Source organism: Tursiops truncatus, chromosome 21 (genome assembly GCF_011762595.2).
Source record: "Tursiops truncatus isolate mTurTru1 chromosome 21, mTurTru1.mat.Y, whole genome shotgun sequence".
NCBI classification, from domain to species: Eukaryota; Metazoa; Chordata; class Mammalia; order Artiodactyla; family Delphinidae; genus Tursiops; species Tursiops truncatus.
The window spans coordinates 24,654,592-24,674,372 of record NC_047054.1 but is presented as its reverse complement, the minus strand read 5'-3'; the positions used below and the strand labels follow the sequence as shown (position 1 = coordinate 24,674,372).

The window sequence follows — 19,781 nt, the reverse complement described above, 5'->3', positions numbered from 1 at the left end:
ATCTCAAATGCCTACATGTTTCATCACCACACACTTTCAAAGTTCCTTCATGGGTGGTTATAGGAAGCAGAATTAGAGAGTCAGTTCTATGAAAACCAATTGTACCATGACTTGGTATCTGGAGAAGAACACCCAGACACACCTACAGACAGAGAAAGCAGGAAGGATGTCTTAAAACAGTGATCCATCACTTGGTCTTGCGACTTGAAGACTGAGTCTATCAAGTTTCAGGTATCCACCGGAGATGCTCCCTTATAGGTGGATAGGTGACATAGTAATCCACTCAAACATCTGATTTAACCATTTTAAAAGCCTAAAGTCATCTATGACAATGATACCAGCATTGACCACAGGGAATCTTAAGCTTTGTGGTGACAGGAAAATGCCAAAGATCACAGATCCAGAAAAGGAGATGCCTTTCAGCTTTAGATGGGAGTCTCCTAACACCACTTGGCAACAACTATGGAAAAGTCCTTGCCCCCATGGAGTTTGTATTCCAGAATGAAGAGACAGATAATCAGCAAATAAATAAGGACATTTATAGTGTGTCAGATGGTACAAGCCAACAGAGAGGTAAGGGAGGTTATGGGGTGTACCAGGAGGAGGGACGGGATGGGTGGTCAACGAAGGCCTTGCTGAAAAGGTCACACTTGAGCCAAAATATAAAAGAAATGAAGTTCTAAGCCAGTTGATTCCTACTCCTTCATAAAGGATCCTTTGATTTTATAATTCTCTCTTCATGGATTTCATGTTTTAAAACATCTCATTTCCCAAAAATATGAAGTCTTGGTTAATTGTCAAAATACATACTCTTTGTGGAAAGCGCCTCAGGATGCAGACAAAAGTTGGGCTCTTGACTTGCACAGTGGAAAGCTAAATTCAACCAGCAGGACTTAGGCAACAGGACCCTCACGTTCCTGTTTATTCCAGCTCTAGATTTCTACAGGGATAGTGTTAATTTAATCTAAAGGAAAACCTCTTGCAAAACTTCGTGGTTCCAGCTCAGTAAGACTTACAATGTCGTTAAGAGCACCCATACTAGATGTTAGAACATAAGTGCCAGGGAGCAGAGAGCATTGCATTGCTCGGTGATATATCCCAGTGCTCAATATATTTTTGTTGAATTGAATTTCCTGAACTCACGCCATTCGCCTGGACCATAAACTGATCACTGGGATTGATTTTCCCATTTGAGACCTGTTTCTTCCACAATTACCATAGTTTCTATTTTTCTCTACCCTCCATGATGCCAGCACATCACTGGGCCATGATTATTCTTGCAGCTGAGTTACATGTGAGATGACTGAATGTGTCAGAATGATGAGAAATCAGTGATGTAAAAATGGGGAAGGTTGGAAGGTAGGGGCACATTTTTCTGTAAATGGAATTATTGGCTAGAACTCCCAAGAAATATAAAAATGTATGTTTGGAGAGATGGCTATCCAGAGGGAGGGACACACTACTCACAGATAATAAAGCCACTTCCCTTTCATTCCCCTACTGATTTTAGCTGTTTTAGAAAGAAGAAAGTGGAGGCCCCAAAGATCCATGGTTATCTCTGGTCGTTTGATCTTAAGGGCTGCTGAAGACACATTCCGTTTGGTTGTCCAGTTCATTTCTCACTTTGTAGCTGATGCCATCACCAGGGTGGGGTTTATATTTTCCCACCATGTGCTTCCTACAAAGTTCTGCTGCTGATAGCTACTATTTGGAATTATATTTTATAAAGCATGTACTCTCTTCTACTTAGCTATTTTCTACACTTTATCATACCCCAAACCTATCACTGATGGTGACAACCACAGATCCCTGTAGTTTGCTCTCAGGAAAAGATCTTTGTGAAGAAAGATAGATCAGGGCTGAGTTCTTTCGTAGAGGTCATTTTTTTTCTACTCTTTTTCTGCAAGGAAGAAATTTCACCCCCTCGGAAATGAAACAAAGCTATCTCACCCAAGATGGGTTATATATATACGCATCAACGACTTATGTTCAATATTTGTTGAGTACCTGTTATATGCTGGGCAACTTCCTAGACCCTGAGGATATGGGAGTGAATAAAACAGAAACAATTCTTAATCTCATGCCACTTACATTCTAGTTTACATAATATGAGGCGCCATTTTAACCAAAAGTTCCCACTTTCTATGGGTCATCAAGGGATGGGGCAGAGGCTGTCATTTTAATGTGCGTATTTGGCTCTCCCTAGTTGGATTTTTGGCTTTAACTTCCATTAATTTGTCTTACATCTAAATTAATTTTTATGAGCTCCTCATTATATGTCACATTGATTTAAATAATAGCAATAATAATAATAGAAAACACTCAAAAGTCCAAACTCATGAGCTTGAAAGCTTCAGCCTTTTGCCTGAGATACAGTTCACACCATACCCTGTAGGCTGCATATAAACCTAACTAGAAAATAAAGGGAAGTTTTGCTTTGCAATGAAACCAGCCATAGTTTAATGTCCATTATGAATGGTAAAGGTATGCTTCCACAAACAGTTCACGAATTGTTCTTTTGGTTATTCCATTAGTTGCACACATGGTCATTACACAAACCATTAAACTTAATGAGGATGAAACTGGCTATAACTTTTAAGCCAGTTAAGCCTCCATTACCTATAGACAAAGGCAATCAACTCTGGGAATACGTTCCCACTACTCATAGGGAAGGATTACCCGAAGATCACAGGTTCCTTCCCCTCCAGTACTGAAGCAATAGCTGCTCCATTAGACAGAGCACTGTTAGCATCAAGGGAGGCTCCATGGTGTCTCTTCAAACTGTGGATACTTCATCACTCAAGGTGAAAATGGTAGAAAAATGCAACTTATCACAAAGTTGCTGTAAGTGGACAATTCCTGCCAAGTTGACATATGTAATTTTGCTTCCTCTGATGTCACCGGATAATATGACTCACCGCTGAAACACTGTTGACAGTAGAAAAAGGAAAAAAAAAATCTGTGGAGCCAAGGATAATATTACAAAAACAAGGAATGACAATGAGGCCACTTCTGCACATGTCTGCATTTCAATTGGCAAACCACAATCTGGAGATGTATAATATCACCATGGCCACCGTCTAACCCAGGATTCTGTTCCCAGGTGTGAGCTTAGCACTTTGCCCATGGACGTCTGCAAATAATTACTATCTTAAAAAAAAAAAGGATTGCCACCCCACCTGGCCCCCTTCCCCAAGCAGTACATGAATATAGCAAATAAAGTGACTAAAATCAGCCTTTTAAGCAACTACCCAGCATAAATCATTACTTGGCAAGAGGCTATAACATTTGTCTGTAATGGTTCTACACAGTATGACGTCCACTTCCAAGTAGATGTCTTGGTAAATATGGCATCAGAGACCATGCCTAAGGAAAAGCTGAGTGCAGATGAAATTCCATTTCAGAATGAAATAATTAAGTTACTATGACCATCTGTGATCTCCTACACAAGCAAAGAGCTGACTGAACACATCTGCCATGGTATAAACCTATCGGCTTGCAGATGCTTTAAAGGCAATGAATGAAACCTTAATTTCTTGGTATCTTTCATAGCCCCTACCATTGTAGGCACTCAGTTACTCATTCAGGAAATACTGTAGGTCATGTACTAGATACCAGGCACTATGCTAAGAGCTGTGATACAGAGGTTGTCGCATCTGATAGGGATATTGCCCTCATAGATCTTATACTGTAGCTGTGAAGGGGAGAAATTACCAAGTAATCATGCAATAACATAATTACACATAATACTACTTCCGTGATCTCTGAAGTACTAATTCCGTGAAAGGAATTACTCCTTTCTCTGCCCTTCAATAGTACTTTCTCATGTATCTATTAAGCACTGACTAATGTCTGTCTTGTGTTATGAACTGGGTACGTATCTATGTCTTTTTAGATGGCAATCACTCAAGAATAGGGCCACATCTTTGTGCTTCTCAGCACCTCGCTCCTCCCATACCTTCTCTCCCACTACCTACCCCTGCCTGGGGCTCCTACCACCCTGGCTTGCACAGAACTCCCCTTCCCCCCACAAAAAGGTAGAAATAAAGCTGACCCACTCACTAGCTTTTCTGTGTGGGTCAAATTCATTTTATTTCTTATGCTTCCATTTATACATCGGGGCTAAGAATTTACCACTAGCCTCTTTGGGACATTGTAACTCGAAGAATGAAATGGAGACCCTCAATATAAAGGCAGCAGGATATAAGGGCCCCTGAGAGGCAAAGCCATCAGTCCAAAGGCTTAACCACTGGTATGGGAAAAGGAACAGTTTTACTGGACTCAAGGATCTAAAGTTGTATCAATGCTGGTTGATATCCATACCCAGTCTTTGATAAACTGAGATAATAAAGGCAAAGCAGTGGGGTTTTCATAGGCTAAATTTATTCAACTTATGTTGAGATTATCTTTCCTAAAATGCCCCTTTTTTTGAAATAATGCTAATAATGGAGTTTTAAAAAACGTTTTACTTGTTAAAATCTAAATAAAAGGCAATCTATATCAGTCTCTTCATTTTTTTCTTGGGAGATTTTACTGTCCCATAAAATCTAACTATCTGGGAAACACTGGCTTAGGGTGTCTGCTTTCATTGGCTGGAACGGCTCACAGCCCAAGTCAACCCAGATATTCAAGCTCATGTCGGGAGGCAGCTTATTGGCTGGTGTGTTTCATGAGGACAGCAAGATCTAAGGAGGTTCAGAAGACAATTTTCTTGGCAGAAATCCTTCTAAATTCAAAGATAGATGTTTTCAGCCTCTCCCTTGGTTGAATTTTTCTTTTTTTTCACATGGAGATGGTGAAACTAGCGTTTTCCGTAGTGTTTACAGCTGATGGCGTTATTATAAGTGAGGTTAAAAGAGTAAAGGAAAAAGGGATGTAGAATAGGGAAACCAAGAGAAGGAAGACATGAAGGCAACAGAACATACAGAATGAAGAGTGATTAGAAGGTTGAGGTGGGGTAAAGTGAGAAAACAAAAATAAGAAGAAAAACAAGAAATTCACACACAGACACACACAATTGCCATTGCCAGTTACAGGAGCCAGTGGTTCACGAGTTCTGTTGCCACTGATTTCTCTTTACTTTAGTTGCTGAAGGACAGAAAACCAAGCCTGCAATTTAACCAAAGACTTCTTAGCATAAAAGGAAGCTCTTCAGCTCTGTCAATCACACAGGAGCCAAACTCAAGGCCAAGAACCCTAACATGAATTATATTCCTGACATACCAGTGTCTTCACCTTTGCTAACTATGTCTGTCTTCTTCCAGGACCGAGGAGATTAGTTAAGAAGGAGTAGTTATACACTTCCAATTGTGACCCATTCTTGGGGACAAAAGAAGATTACATTTCAGGAACTCTCCTTCCTAAACTACTGGTGGGGAGGGGTAGCAGTGGTGGTGAGCAAAGCAAAAGAAAAGAAAACCCAAACCGTGTTTTCTCCTAAGCCTCACGTCAATTGCCAAGGGTGAAAGGAGTTATTAATACAGTAGCATAGATGCTTATCCATGTTCTTCCCAGGTTTTACATCCCCAGGAAACTTCCCTTCCACTTAGAAACAAAAGCCTGCCCATGTTTTGATGCCCAGATCTTCAAAGATTGTAATATACTCTTGTGGGTTCCCACTACCCTTTACCAAACAGTGTAGTGTAACTTTACGAGTTGGAAACTCATCTCTGTTTCGGAATTCAGCACTTTCACACACACCAAGAAGATCTGAGGGATAGTGCGTGTAGGGTGTCCAATGACTAGGGATAAGTTCCTGCCATTTGGGCCCATTAGCTGAAAAATGGGAACTTAGGACCATTTCCCTTCCTGTCTCACTTCCCTTAGAGCTTAACCACCTATTGGATAAATATGGCAGGTCCATTGGTCATTCCATTCCCCCTCCATTTGGCTTTTCTTTTAGGGGAGAAATAAATCTTTCTGTTCAGAGGATAAGCATTGCCTTGCGGTTTCCAGTCTAAGTTAAGCTACATTTGGAAGGTGGAAGTGACCCTCAGGCCAAGAGCCGCCGTGAACAAAGGATCTTGTTCACAAGCCCTGTGATGTGGCTGGGTCGTATTGCATTCTTCCTCACCCTGCGGTGGCAGTGAAGTTCAATGCCCATGTAGTAAAGATTTTACCCAGCAGGTGGGAGTAATTACACACAGCACATATTTCTAGGCAGCAACTTTCTTCCAAATTTATAATCCGAAAGAGCATAGTAGTAAATCCCACAATTTTTTTGAACCCTGAATTTGCTAGCCCACTCTCCAATTCACAAAACATATATGGTCAGTCATAACTCAAGAGTCTTGAGTTTATCTCAGAACTCAAGTATGGCTGAAGAAGAGAGTAATTGGCAAATATTTCCCATGGAACGGAGACTTTTTATTACCATTTCTGTTACATGTTCTGTTTTATCTTTCAGTTACTTTTTTAAAATGCCATTTACCTGAGGTACTTCTGTTCTTAGAAAATTTTTTTCACACTTAATTTTTAGTCTGAAAATACAATGATTTTTTCCCCATGACTTTTGCTGCGTTGTCGCTGTGCCCCTTAGCCAAATTTATATCTACGCTTATGAAATACTAACTCAACTGAATCCCGGGTGAAACACTTACACACTCTCTCACAAACCGGAGATGACCTTTCCGTTCTCTTCTGGTCCAAATATTTCAGCAATCTTCAGGTATAGATTAGGTTGCCAACATGATGACAGATGATATATTTTCTGAGATCCGATATTTCTTTCACATCCATTTAGAGACACATGCCTATAGTTTATAATGGCAAGTCTTGAAATTAGTAGCTTATGGAATATGCTTTGCACTGTGCTTCACTATGCAAAGTAAGGGTACAAGGGTATGCATATATATTTTACTTTAATCAATTCATCTTGTGGAGTGCAATGAACAGAATTATTTTTAACTTTACTGGTACGACTTTTGAACCAGTTCTGTCAGAGAGAGTGATTAAATGAGCACCAAATATGTTCCCTCTCCCTGAGCACACAACCAAACTACATTTCCCAGCCTCCTTAAACCTAGGTGGGGGTCATGTGACTAATTCTGACCAATGGGATGAGAGCAGAAGGCCACTGTCACTTCCAAACCAAGGCAGTTAAGAATGTGTGTGTGTATGTGTGTGTTCATGTGCACTTGTGCTGTTTTGGACACTCTCATTCTGCCTACAATATTGGCTGTATATTGCCAGAGTGACGCTGAAGCCAAGTGTCAAAGATGGAGGAGCCATCGTCCTCTGTTACAGCACAGGAGAAAAAGATCCCCAAGTCACCTCTTAGGGGAGTAACCCAACCAAGAACAACTGTGCTGGAATCTAAGTCCGTAAGATGTAAGTTTTTACTGTATTAAAACACTAAGAGTTGTTTTCTTCTTTTAAGCAGCAGTTGTCACGCCCCAACTAAATCATAAAAATAATAGTGTTCTTTTTTTCCAAGTTTGCATGTACTAGTACACCAACAAAATGCCTATACAGAAAATGCGTTACGTGGCATACTATTTTTGATATAAATAATACACTGTTTTTCATTTGAGGATGATCTAATATTACGTATCTCCCATACTTAATTTTATAATTTCAGGTTCACGAGTCACTCTTTTATTATATACATGAGGCAATATATAAGCAATATTGCCAGCTGGTACTACAACCTTTTCTGTCCTTAATTGATTCAGTGAGTCTCTGCCTAAGACTTTCTGATGTCTTTTGTTTTCTTATTCAGAATTTGCAATTATAATTTATCTAATGATTTACCAATTTTAAGTCATATAAGCTATTTGATTAGACATATAATAATTGTTTTAACCCTTTCTAAGGAAACAATGCTTGATGAGGAAATGAGGGGTAGAACAGAGGAGAACTCAGAACTCCAGAAATTCTGGTCCAGGGGACCATGAGATGAAGTATATTTACAGTTACTCTCTTCAGTCTTACTTTATGCTAAGAAACTAAAGACCTGGAATGCTAACTTCCCCCCTCTGATGATGCTTAAAGACATCAATATGGCTCAATAAAAGGAAACAAAGTGTGGAGTTAATTATCTTTGGCTATATTTTAGGGTTTATCATTTGCAGCCACAACTTTCTCTATCTGTAAAGTGGGCATCATGTAACATATCAATTTTCAAGGTGAGTAAAGAACAACCTTAAGACACAAGGCATTAATATACTAAAATACAGGTATTCAAGTCCATAGAGTTTTTTTTTTTTTTTAAAGGCTTTTCTACAGGACTTTAGAAATCACCACTCAGAGAACTAAGAGAAGAATCTATCTAACTGGATTAGTGTTTGTGAATGGAAATGCTCTATAAAATCTACAAAATGTCTGGCATGTTTTAATCTAGTTTTAATATATTTTAATAATATGGACATAAGAAATTTAATTACAGCCAAAAGCTGGCAACCGAAAGAGGCATCTCCAAGTATTTTTGCCTTAGCACCAACCCAGACATAGGGCCTTGCCTCCAAATATTTGAGTGTGTGTATATACACATCTAAAGACATCCTGAACATGATGCTATCCTATTTCACTTAATGGTTAAGAGCGTGGGCTCTGGAGTCAGGCTGAGTTCAAATCCCAGCCCCACAGTTACCACTGGTATGACCTTGAGCATGTTTCCTAACACCACTGACTCAGTTTCCTCATCTGAAGAATGAGGATAAAAATAATGATTTGTCTCATGAGTGGCTGTGAGAGTGAATTATCTCTGGGGAAGCCTTAACACACTTCCTGGTCATACAGCAAGTGCTCAGCAAACATTAGCTGTATCTTTATTACCCTTCATCTGCATATTTGAATTGGTCATATTCTTAGTCCCTTAGAGTGAATCCAGCTTGCCCATGGGAGCCGAGGCCCGAATAACACATTCTGTGGGTATCTGTCTTTGCCTTGAGAATTCTTCCAGCCCACCCTTCCTTATCCCACTCTCTCTCCAACTTGGCTTCCACAAGATGCCTCCTAGGAGAAGAAACACACACTCTTCCTCTGCCACTCATATACTTCTTTTTTTTTTTTTAAGTTTTTACTTCTTAATTTTTATTTATTTATTTTATAGAAATATAGTTGATTTACAATATTAGTTTCAGATGTACAGTATTATATTAGTTTTAGGTGTGCTACATAGTGATTCAGTGTTTTTCTAGATTATACTCTATTCAAAGCTATTATAAAATATTGGCTATATTCCCTGTGCTGTACATTACACCCTTGTGTCTTATTTATTTTATACATAGTAGTCTGTACCTTTTAATCCTCCACCCCTATCTTGCCCCCTCCCTCCTTCCTTCCCCCCACTGGTAACTAATTTGTTCTCTATACCTTTAAGTCTGTTTCTATTTTGTTATATTCATTTGTTTCAATTTTTAGATTCCACATATAAATGATAACATACTGTATTTGTCTTTCTCTCCCTGACTTATTTCACTAAGCATAATACCCTCCAGGTCCATCCATGTTGTTGCAAATGACAAAATTTCACTCTTTTTTATGGCTGTGTAGTACTCCTCTGTGTATATTTACCACATCTTCTTTATCCATTCATCTGTTGGTGGACACTTAGGTTGCTTCCATATCTTGGCTATTATAAATAATGCTGCTATGGGATTTCCCTGGTAGTCTAGTGGTAAGGATTCTGCGCTTTCACTGCAGAGGCCTGGGTTCAATCCCTGGTTGGGGAACTGACATCCCACAAGCTGTGTGGTGTGGCCAAAGGAAAAAAAAAAAAATGCAGCTGTGAACATTGGGGTGCATATATCTTTTCAAATTAGTGTTCTCATTTTCTTTGGATGTATACCCAGGAGTGGAATTGCTGCATCATATGGTAGTTCTAGTTTTAGTTACTGAAATTTTTAAAGCCATGAATGTAATTTAGCAGGAACACTATCACAGGCAATCATTTTTGCTTTGTTGCTAAAGCTGTTGGATACATGTTAGAGTGATTACTTTTTTGTCTGAGTGTATGACAGGAAAATAATGTTTAAATCAATATGTACATCAAAGTATCTCCACTAGCATTATTAATCTAGAAGGAAGTATTACATAGACAATAGTAAAAGAAAGGACATTTAGTCTATATTTTCAAATGGGACTTGATCATTTTAAAGCTGTTCACTGGCAAAATTTTTCACCAAGTTAGTATAGATTATATGCTACTTCATAAAAGATAGCAATAAAGAAGTTTGGGTTTTTTTTTTTTTTTTTTGCACGGGCCTCTCACTGTTGTGGCCTCTCCCATTGCGGAGCACAGGCTCTGGACGTGCAGGCTCAGCGGCCGTGGCTCACGGGCCCAGCCGCTCCGCAGCATGTGGGATCCTCCCAGACTGGGGCACGAACCCGCGCCCCCCGCATCGGCAGGTGGACCCCCAACCACTGCGCCACCAGGGAAGCCCTGAAGTTTGGGAGTTTTGTTTTGTTTTTCAGTATTTGCTTTCAGAGAAAAATCCTAAAACTTGTAGGGATTTCTGATGCCAGAAAATTTTGATATATAAGAGTATATTTAGCAATCAGGGTGACTTAGATCATGGTAATTGGCGTATGTACAATTATAAGTTGCATTTCAGTTATTTAAACTGAGATATCCTTGATCAGGTTGAACATACTGTGAGTAGAAGGTCTCTTCTTCCAAGAAATAAGATGGAGACAGTCTTTGGAGAATGGCCTCACTGAACTGGTAAGTTAACTTTCTCCGGATTTTGATGACTCCCCAGTTCTTCCATAATTCCTCAGTGCTCTGGCCGTTTTCTGGTAAGTCATGGTCTTCCGGTTGCCTTTTCTTCTCCCCCAAAGTTGGGCAAGTTTTTCTTTGTTTTTTGATACAAACCGAAAGATGTCTTTGGTTTGATCTATCCACTGAATACAAGATGCCATCTCGGGATTACACAGGGATTCATGAAGGTATTGAAACAGTCGGAGCTTCTTCCTGCCTTTTCCTCCCTTTTGCTGGAGACGAGTAGGTTGCACCAGCTGGTCTTCAGGGATGTTCTGCAGAGACTGATGAATATTTCCTTCAAAATAGAGGTCCGCGGCACTGTTCTATACAAATATATTACTGTTCTCCAATTGTAGACCAGTTCCTCTGTGGGCAGCACACCATAGCTGCTGGAATTTCCTCTGACATGAGAACAGTGGTTGGTGAAAGCCAGGTAATGTTTGTAATTTGAGGAGTACTGAAGATCACCAGTTGAATGTTGCCTCAGTACTTCAAAAGCATCTTCAAATGCTTGACCCAGCTTGTCATGTTCAACACAAGCCATGCTTCATTAACCAACTGACAATTCTGTCCATCAGAGGCCAATCTAACATTTCCAGGCTCATATACTTCTTTATCTGCCCCATGATACTTCTTTGGGCATTTAATAATTCAGTGGAGAAAATGGATTCTTCTGTTGTGCTAGCTTTTTTTCAGAATATTTAAGGTGTTAGCCGAAATCACTGCTCTCCTGTTACTGCATTCCATTCCAACACATCATGAAAGAGTTGATCTCCAAAAATATATATTACTGAATCATAATTGCAATACAGGGTGATTCATTCCATTATGATTATTAGCACTATTATATTAAGATTACTCAGATTAATTTCCCTCCTAACCATTGTAATAATGTAAGCTTTTTTTGGCAAAGGACCTTATGTAATGTATTCAGTTATCCTAACTATCACACATATTCTATATTTTTCATCAACCAGGTATTTATTTTAAAAATACTGGGAATAATTTTAGAGGAAATCATTCTATTCCCAATTGCCACATACAGGCTGAATTTTTTTTTAACCAATCGACCTAGTTCAGAAGTTAAAGTTTATAGTTCTACACAATGCTGGCTAAGCTACTCGTTTTGCTGCTACTGATGAAAATGCTGATAAGTGAAGATCAATGCTGCTTTTACTGCTTATACAACTCAAAAGTTGGTCCCAAGGAAGGCTTCTGTGTAGTGGCCATTGTTCTCCTCTCAATAGGTGTGAATGATGGCAGATGAAGTGACAACAGCTCCCTCTGGACCATGGGTAAGCACCACTGACCCCTGCCCATCTCCTTTGCAGAAGGAGTGAATGTCTGTCTAGGGTGGTATGTCTTGGATGGATGGATTTCACAGTCAGGATGGATGTGACAGAGCAGCTTTTTTCTGGGCTCAAACCTCAGTACTTGAATTGTGCTCTCGTCTTACCCACACCCTTAGCTCCCAACCATTCCAGCAGGGATGGCCTCTCACGTCTCCTCTTTCCTGAGTCCATGATGTTAGCAATAACTGGAGTGTTTCTATGTAGATACCTAGGGAGGGGGGCAGAGATGGGGGTTTCTCTCTTACTGGCTTATCTTCTCTGAAGATCCACTCAGTGCAGTAAGTGTATGTGGTGGGGAAAGGGGAGGGGGGAGCAGGTGTTCCATCGTCTATTGGCCCATCTTATTCTGTTTTACTTAGGGACACACGTTTCATTCTGCTGGTCAGCTTGTGAAAATCAGTTTCCAGTGACGCCTGCTCGGTGATCTGTTTTGAGGTAAAGCACGTGTATCATCTGAACCGAACAAACGAGGAGAAAAATACAACTATATTTTCTTGGAAAAGAATTCCCATTGACAGGCTGACAGTTTCTTTACCAATTTTTTTTTTAATCCCACTCGCTCATTTTTGGCAGGAAACATATGACATCCCCACGATGAATAAATACAGAGTCTAAGTGTACCCTGGGGATCAGAGCATCAGAAAGCCATTATCACCCCGAGGTCTGAACGGGTAACCCACTGAAACTGTAGCTGTAAGTTAGAAGGGGGCATGCAACAGGAGCTGTGGCCTTCAGAAGAGGAATTAGTTACTGCCAACCATGACCAGGTAAGGAGCATTCATGTGGAAATGAATGCCTAGGATTCTCTCCTTCCACCCTACAACCTCCGGCCGGTGCCTCCCTTTGGGGAAACCCAACTTGAAGGCAGAGGGCAAGGGAGTCTGTTGATGCCAGCATCCCAGGACACAGAGTTTGGGGGAGCCAGGCGGACAGTACATGAGAAAGAGCAAGTGGGGATCAGTCATCATGTAGACAGATCTTCAAGAAACAAGCCAGGGGCTTCCCTGGTGGTCCAGTGGTATAGAATCCTCCTTCCAATGCAGGGGACACGGGTTCCATCCCTGGTCAGGGAACTAAGATCCCACATGCCGCAGGACAACTAAGCCCGTGCGCCACAACTACCAAGCTCGTGCACCTCAACGAGAGAGCCGTGCGCTGAAAACTACAGAGCCCACGCGCCCTGGAGCCTGTGCCAGGGCTCCAACAACTAGAGAAGGAAAACCCCGCACACCACAACTAGAGAGAAGTCCGCATGCCGCAACGAAAGATCCCGCATGCCTCAATGAAGATGCTGCATGACGCAGCTAAGCCCTGACACAGCCAAATAAAGAAATAAATAACTGAGAAAAATTTGAAAAAGATAAAAAAGAAAGAAAAGAAACAAGCCACACACACTCCCCTGTTCAAACTATAATTAACTTTCAAAGCACAGTTCAAACATAGCCTCTTGGGAGCTTTCCCTGGTAACTCCAGTTTTTACTGATTTCCCTCTTGTTTGAATTTATAGCACTTAAAGCTTGTCTTGGTATTTCTCTTTATACACATAAGGAAAGGGAGTTCGAACTTGACATCTGAAATACTTCGTTTTGCAGTATACTGAGGCTTGGTTAGAGGCTATATTGATGAACAGTTATTTTATATTTAAGAGTGTTGCTCCTTTAAAACATTAGTAACTCTGCATCTTAGCACTTTAAACAAAACTTCTGAACTTCCCAGCCCAGTGGGTGCTTCAATGTTCATCAGCTTCATTCTCTGAACACTAATTTATTAATGGCCTCCTATAGTTGGTTCCAACCGTGAATGTGAAGAAGTGAGGATATAGCCCTTGATCTCAGGAGCTTCTATTCTTTCTTTCCATTCATGAATTTACTCATTTGTCCAACAACATTTTAGTGTGTACCTGTTATGCCCCAAACACTGTGCTAGGCACTGCAGTTCCAATGGTGACAGGAAGACAGACCTGGCGTCATGGAACTTGCAACCTAATGAGGGAGCAGGTATCCAAAAACAATTTTAAAAGCATCACAGGAGCGAGTGGAAAACTGCAACTGTGATGACTGCAAGAAAAACAAGGCTATGGAGAGCCATGAGGACAAATAACAGAGGGAACTGACTTAGGGAAGTGAGAGAAGGCTTCCCTGAGGACAGGGTCATTAATGTGAATGCAGACGAGTAAGAGTTAACTAGATGACTGCTAGGGGGCACTTTATAACCACAGGGAACAGCAAAGCCTGTCTCCAAAGAGAGGATGGCAAGGAAGGGGACCTAAGGAGGCAACAGTGGGTTAGGCGGATACAGTAGGAGACTGGGAACAGAGGCAAGGGCCAGGAACTGCCTGCCGGGGAAGTTCTGGTTAGGATCCCAATCTTCATATCAAGAGTCGTAAAGTTTCGGATTAACAGATACACACTACTATATATAAAGTAGATAAACAACAAGGATTTCCTGTAGAGCACAGGGAACTACATTCAATATCTTATAATAACCTATAATGGAAAAGCCTGAAAAGTATATACGTTATAGCATTATGTTTTATATATATATAAATGAATCACTTTGCTGAACACCTGAAACGAACACAACTTTGTAAATCAACTACATTTTTTAAAAATAGAGGAAAAAAACATAGCTCACGCATATATAACTTTATAACACAGTTATAAACTCTTCACTCAACAATTTTTTTTTTTCTGTACAGCAGTCTAGTGATGAAATGAAAAACCTGAATTCTTTCCAATAAAAACATGTGCAACTGAATATTATAAAAAAAAAAAGTAGTAGTGAAAAGCCATTGGGGGGTTTGGGCAGTGGACCAGGACATAGTGGGAGAAAGAAGGAGAAGTGGATGAATTTGAACGACGTGGGGGAGATAAGATCAATAAGGCCTTGGTGAATCATTGGATATAAGGAAATAAGAAATATACAGTGAGAAAGTATCTATCTAAAATGGGTGAGAAGCTAGTCACTGAGATAGGAAATGCTAGGATAGGACCAGATATGACAGGAGGGGGAGAACACAGTGACATACTATGTGCTATACCATAGTACTACAAGGGTTATAACAGCTTATATAAGAAGATGTGGAAGAAGCCAAGAGGGGTGAGAATCGTGGTCAGTACAGTGTTTTTACAGCAAAGGATACTGCCCAGTGGTATGACCACTGTCTTATTTAATAAGTCGCTAAAGCTAGAATATCTATAGATATAAAAGACTTAATGTGATTTCTAAAAACAGTCCATTTAATTCAAGATCATACTGTAGGTATAAGCTAGAAAAATATGGGCATGTGTTCCCCTCCCTTTGCACTTGGAAAGATGGAGATTTACAGCAGTTAATAACGTGGTCAATGTCATATACTCTTGAGTCAGCAGAAAAGTAAAGGGAGAAAAAAATAATCAAGTTTCAAAGAGCTGGAAGGAAATTTAGAGATCATTTGACCTAGCCCCTTCGTGGGCCAAGAGTACAAATTTTTGTCAAGGTTTGATAGGTAGCAACATAGGTGTAACTAGAGCCCAGTTGTCTTGACTCTCAGTCCTGCACTGCTTTTTTCACTCCAGCACATAAACTGAGTTTCAAGCTAACGCTTCATTGCTCAAGCATTTGGCCTCTCCCAGTAGCGAAAGAATCCTATTTGAAAGCGGTGGATAGCAAAAAAGCATCATGGAGCAATTGAGACCCAGCTATGCTAGGTGAAAACGTAGGCGGATGTGAACTTTGGCAAGTCCATGAGGACCACATATGAGAACAATTACAACTCCCTGTGATCTCAATTTCTTCACCTATAAAATGCAATCGTTGTGAATAATTATGTTCTTCTTCTATGAAATTATGGTTCTATGTATGATTCTTCCAACATCTTAATACCCCGCTGGACTTGGGAAAATAACTCTACCTTTCATTGTTTGCAATATGTTTCCTGGTGAAAGGGAATATGTGCTGGTTTTTATCATTGAACATATTTTCATGTTTAAACTCCAGAGAAAGTGAGAGGAAAGCATAAAACAGGAAGCATCTGTATTTTTAACTGGCAGAGCAAGTGGAATTTGATGTGACTTCAATATTTTTCACTGCCTTGTATTCACAGATGGCTAGAATTCAAAAGTGCTTTACATAAGAAAATGGGTGGAAACTGGTAAGAAGACCTTGCAAAGAGAGGAAGGAAGGAAGGAGGGAAGGAAGAGAGAGGGAGGGAGGGAGGGAGGGAGGACAGAAGTCAACATGGGAGTGGGGAAGGAGGAAAGCAGGAAGATTATGAATACCCCCAGGTATTACTAATCTACCACTGGAAGAAGAAATGGGAGGGCAAGGAAGGGAGAAGGAGGGGGAGGGGAACATCGAAGTGGAGGAAGAGGAGGGAAGGAGAGAGAGAAAGGTGGCAACATTGCGCTGACTTTCCTCGGTACGGTCTAGAGATAGGGCTTTGGTTCCGAGCTAGCTTACCCACTTGGAAGTCTCGATTCTTCCACTGTTTGCTGACTGAGCAGTCTAAATTACGCACGCGTCCATTCTCCTCATCCAAAAGATGAAGCAGCCAACAGAGAATGAGAGAAGTGTTTCAGGTGAGCAAAGCTTCACCAAAGAACATGCTTGCTGTTTGCACAAAAGCACATGTTTAGTAGGACTTGGTCCCAACACCTGGATTGAAGCACATCATGTATATCATGCTGCCTTGGAAGGAAGCTCTGCAGCCAGGGTGGTTGTTTGATCCCTAGAACTAAACGGTTACTATGTTCTCCCATCCTACTCTTCAGACCACCCATGGTCTTCTGGTTCTGGTGTTCTCTTAGATGTTTTTTCATATCCGCTGAAGAATACTGCTATCACTTTCTTCCTTAGTGTACCATGGATTCTGAAGCTTTCCAACCTTAAGGCTCTCTGAGAAGTCAGAAATGTATGTGAATTCAGATCCAAGGAAGATTCTTTTAGAGATTTTCACTGGGTTTCTTGACTTACAAAACAAGCGGTATGCAATATTTTGCTATTGATGAGAGAATGTCAGGGAGTTGCTGCTTGGCTACAAATACCCAACAAATACTGTCTCTGCACACCTAAAATTACGAGTAGTAATGGCAGCTGGTAGACCACGGAGCCAAGAATTTGTATTTCTCTCACTCTCTTCCTCAACAGTACAACCTGGTATCTACTTCTTTTCTTTCTCTCCTTCTTTTCTAGATTTCGTCATCCTTTTCTTTATCAAAGAGTCAGTCTATGGCAAATCGTGAAGGGAAGGCTGTCAGTAGTGAGGGGAGAGGGAAAACATAAAGGATATAGTCACCCTCGGGTTGTTTCTTCTTCCTCTGCTTCCAGAGCTGGCTTGTCCCGGCAATGTCCCCCAACCCCACCCACTTCGTGTCCCTTTCCTTCTAAACCTCATACATCACTTCTGCCTAGACCTCTGACCCACTTGGAAGAAACCCCTTAATTGTCCAGCCTCACTTGAGTCTTACTTTAAAGCTTCATGTACTCAGTGTTGGAATTTCTCTGAACTTTCTCCATTTTACCACGGAATCTAAGAAAAGACAAAACAGAAAGTACCAGAGACTGTTCATACTTCACTGGTTTCTCACTGTTGCTAACAGATTTATTCATTTATTCTGAAGGGTAGAAAGTTCTTTCCTGGTGGACAATGAAGGGAAAAACTAGTTTAAAAGCAATCGGCTGAAGACACTGATGAAAGAACTTAAAGATGATACAAACAGATGGAGAGACATACCATATTCTTGGATTGGTAGAATCAACACTGTGAAAATGACTCTATTACCCAAAGCAATCTACAGATTCAATGCAATCCCTATCAAACTACCAGTGGCATTTTTCACAGAACTAGAACAAAAAATTTCACAATTTGTATGGAAACACAAAAGACCCTGAATAGCCAAAGCAATCTTGAGAAAGAAAAACGGAGCTGGAGGAATCAGGCTCCCTGACTTCAGACTATACTACAAAGCTATAGTAATCAAGACAGTATGGGACTGGCACAGAAACAGAAATATAGATCAATGGAACAGGATAGAAAGCCCAGAGATAAACCCACGCACATATGGTCACCTTATCTTTGATAAAGGAAGCAAGAATATACAGTGGAGAAAAGACAGCCTCTTCAATAAGTGGTGCTGGGAAAACTGGACAGCTACATGTAAAAGAATGAAATTAGAACACTCCCTAACACCATACACAAAAATAAACTCAAAATGGATTAAAGACCTAAATGTAAGGCCAGACACCATCAAACTCTTAGAGAAAAACATAGGCAGAACACTCTATGACATAAATCACAGCAAGATCCTTTTTGACCCACCTCCTAAGAAATGGAAATAAAAACAAAAATAAACAAATGGGACCTAATGAAGCTTCAAAGCTTTTGCACAGCAAAGGAAACCATAAACAAGACAAAAAGACAACCCTCAGAATGGGAGAAAATATTTGCAAATGAAGCAACTGACAAAGTATTAATCTCCAAAACATACAAGCAACTCATGCAGCTCAATATCAAAAAAAGAAACAACCCAATCCAAAAATGGGCAGAAGACCTAAATAGACATTTCTCCAAAGAAGATATACAGATTGCTAACAGACACATGAAAGAATGCTCAACATCATTAATCATTAGAGAAATGCAAATCAAAACTACAATGAGATATCATCTCACACCAGTCAGAATGGCCATCATCAAAAAATCTACAAACAATAAATGCTGGAGAGGTTGTGGAGAAAAGGGAACCCTCTTGCACTCTTGGTGGGAATGTAAATTGATACAGCCACTATGGAGAACAGTATGGACGTTCCTTAAAAAACTACAAATAGAACTACCATACGACCCAGCAATCCCACTACTGGACATATACCCTGAGAAAACCATAATTCAAAAAGAGTCATGTACCAGAATGTTCATTGCAGCTCTATTTACAATAGGCAGGACATGGAAGCAACCTAAGTGTCCATCAACAGATGAATGGATAAAGAAGATGTGGCACATATATACAATGGAATATTACTCAGCCATAAGCCAAAAAGGAATGAAACTGAGTTATTTGTAGTGAGGTGGATGGACCTAGAGTCTGTCATACTGAATGAAGTAAGTCAGAAAGAGAAAAACAAACACCATATGCTAACACATATATACGGAATCTAAAAAAAAAAAAAGAAAAAAAGAAAAGAAATGGTCAGAAGAACCTAGTGGCAAGACAGGAATAAAGATGCAGACGTAGAGAATGGACTTGAGGATACGGGCAGGGGGAAGGGTAAGCTGGGACAAAGTGAGAGAGTGGCATGGACATATATACACTACCAAATGTAAAATAGATAGCTAGTGGGAAGCAGCTGCATAGCACAGGGAGATCAGCTCGGTGCTTTGTGACCACCTAGAAGGGTGGGATAGGGAGGGTGGGAGGGAGACGCAAGAGGGAGAAGATACGGGGATATATGTATAGTTGATTCACTTTGTTATAAAGCAGAAACTAACACACCACCGTAAAGCAATTATACTCCAATAAAGATGTTAAAAAATAAAATAAGTAAAATAAAAAATTGAGGGGGGAAAAAAAAGCAATCTGTTGAGGCATTTGGTTAGAAAGCATGCTGGTCCTCCTTGGAACTAAGAACGTACAAAAAGCACTTTTGCCACACCATAGATTCTACTGAACTTTTAGATTATGGGAAACCCCTGGCTCTCACATTTAGCCACACGGCGGATGGAGAATCCCCTTCTCCTAGTAAGTACCTGA

The 19,781-nt window shown here is 40.3% G+C and overlaps 1 protein-coding gene and 1 pseudogene across 1 annotated transcript in view; both read right to left on the bottom strand.

Moving 5' to 3' along the window:
* The window catches only part of NRG1 (neuregulin 1), a 1,021,360-nt gene that overhangs the window by 532,875 nt on the left and 468,704 nt on the right, over positions 1-19,781 (bottom strand). The gene's annotated exons all lie outside the window — the stretch shown is intronic.
* LOC101324018 (transcription factor Spi-C pseudogene) lies at positions 10,493-11,250 on the bottom strand (annotated as a pseudogene).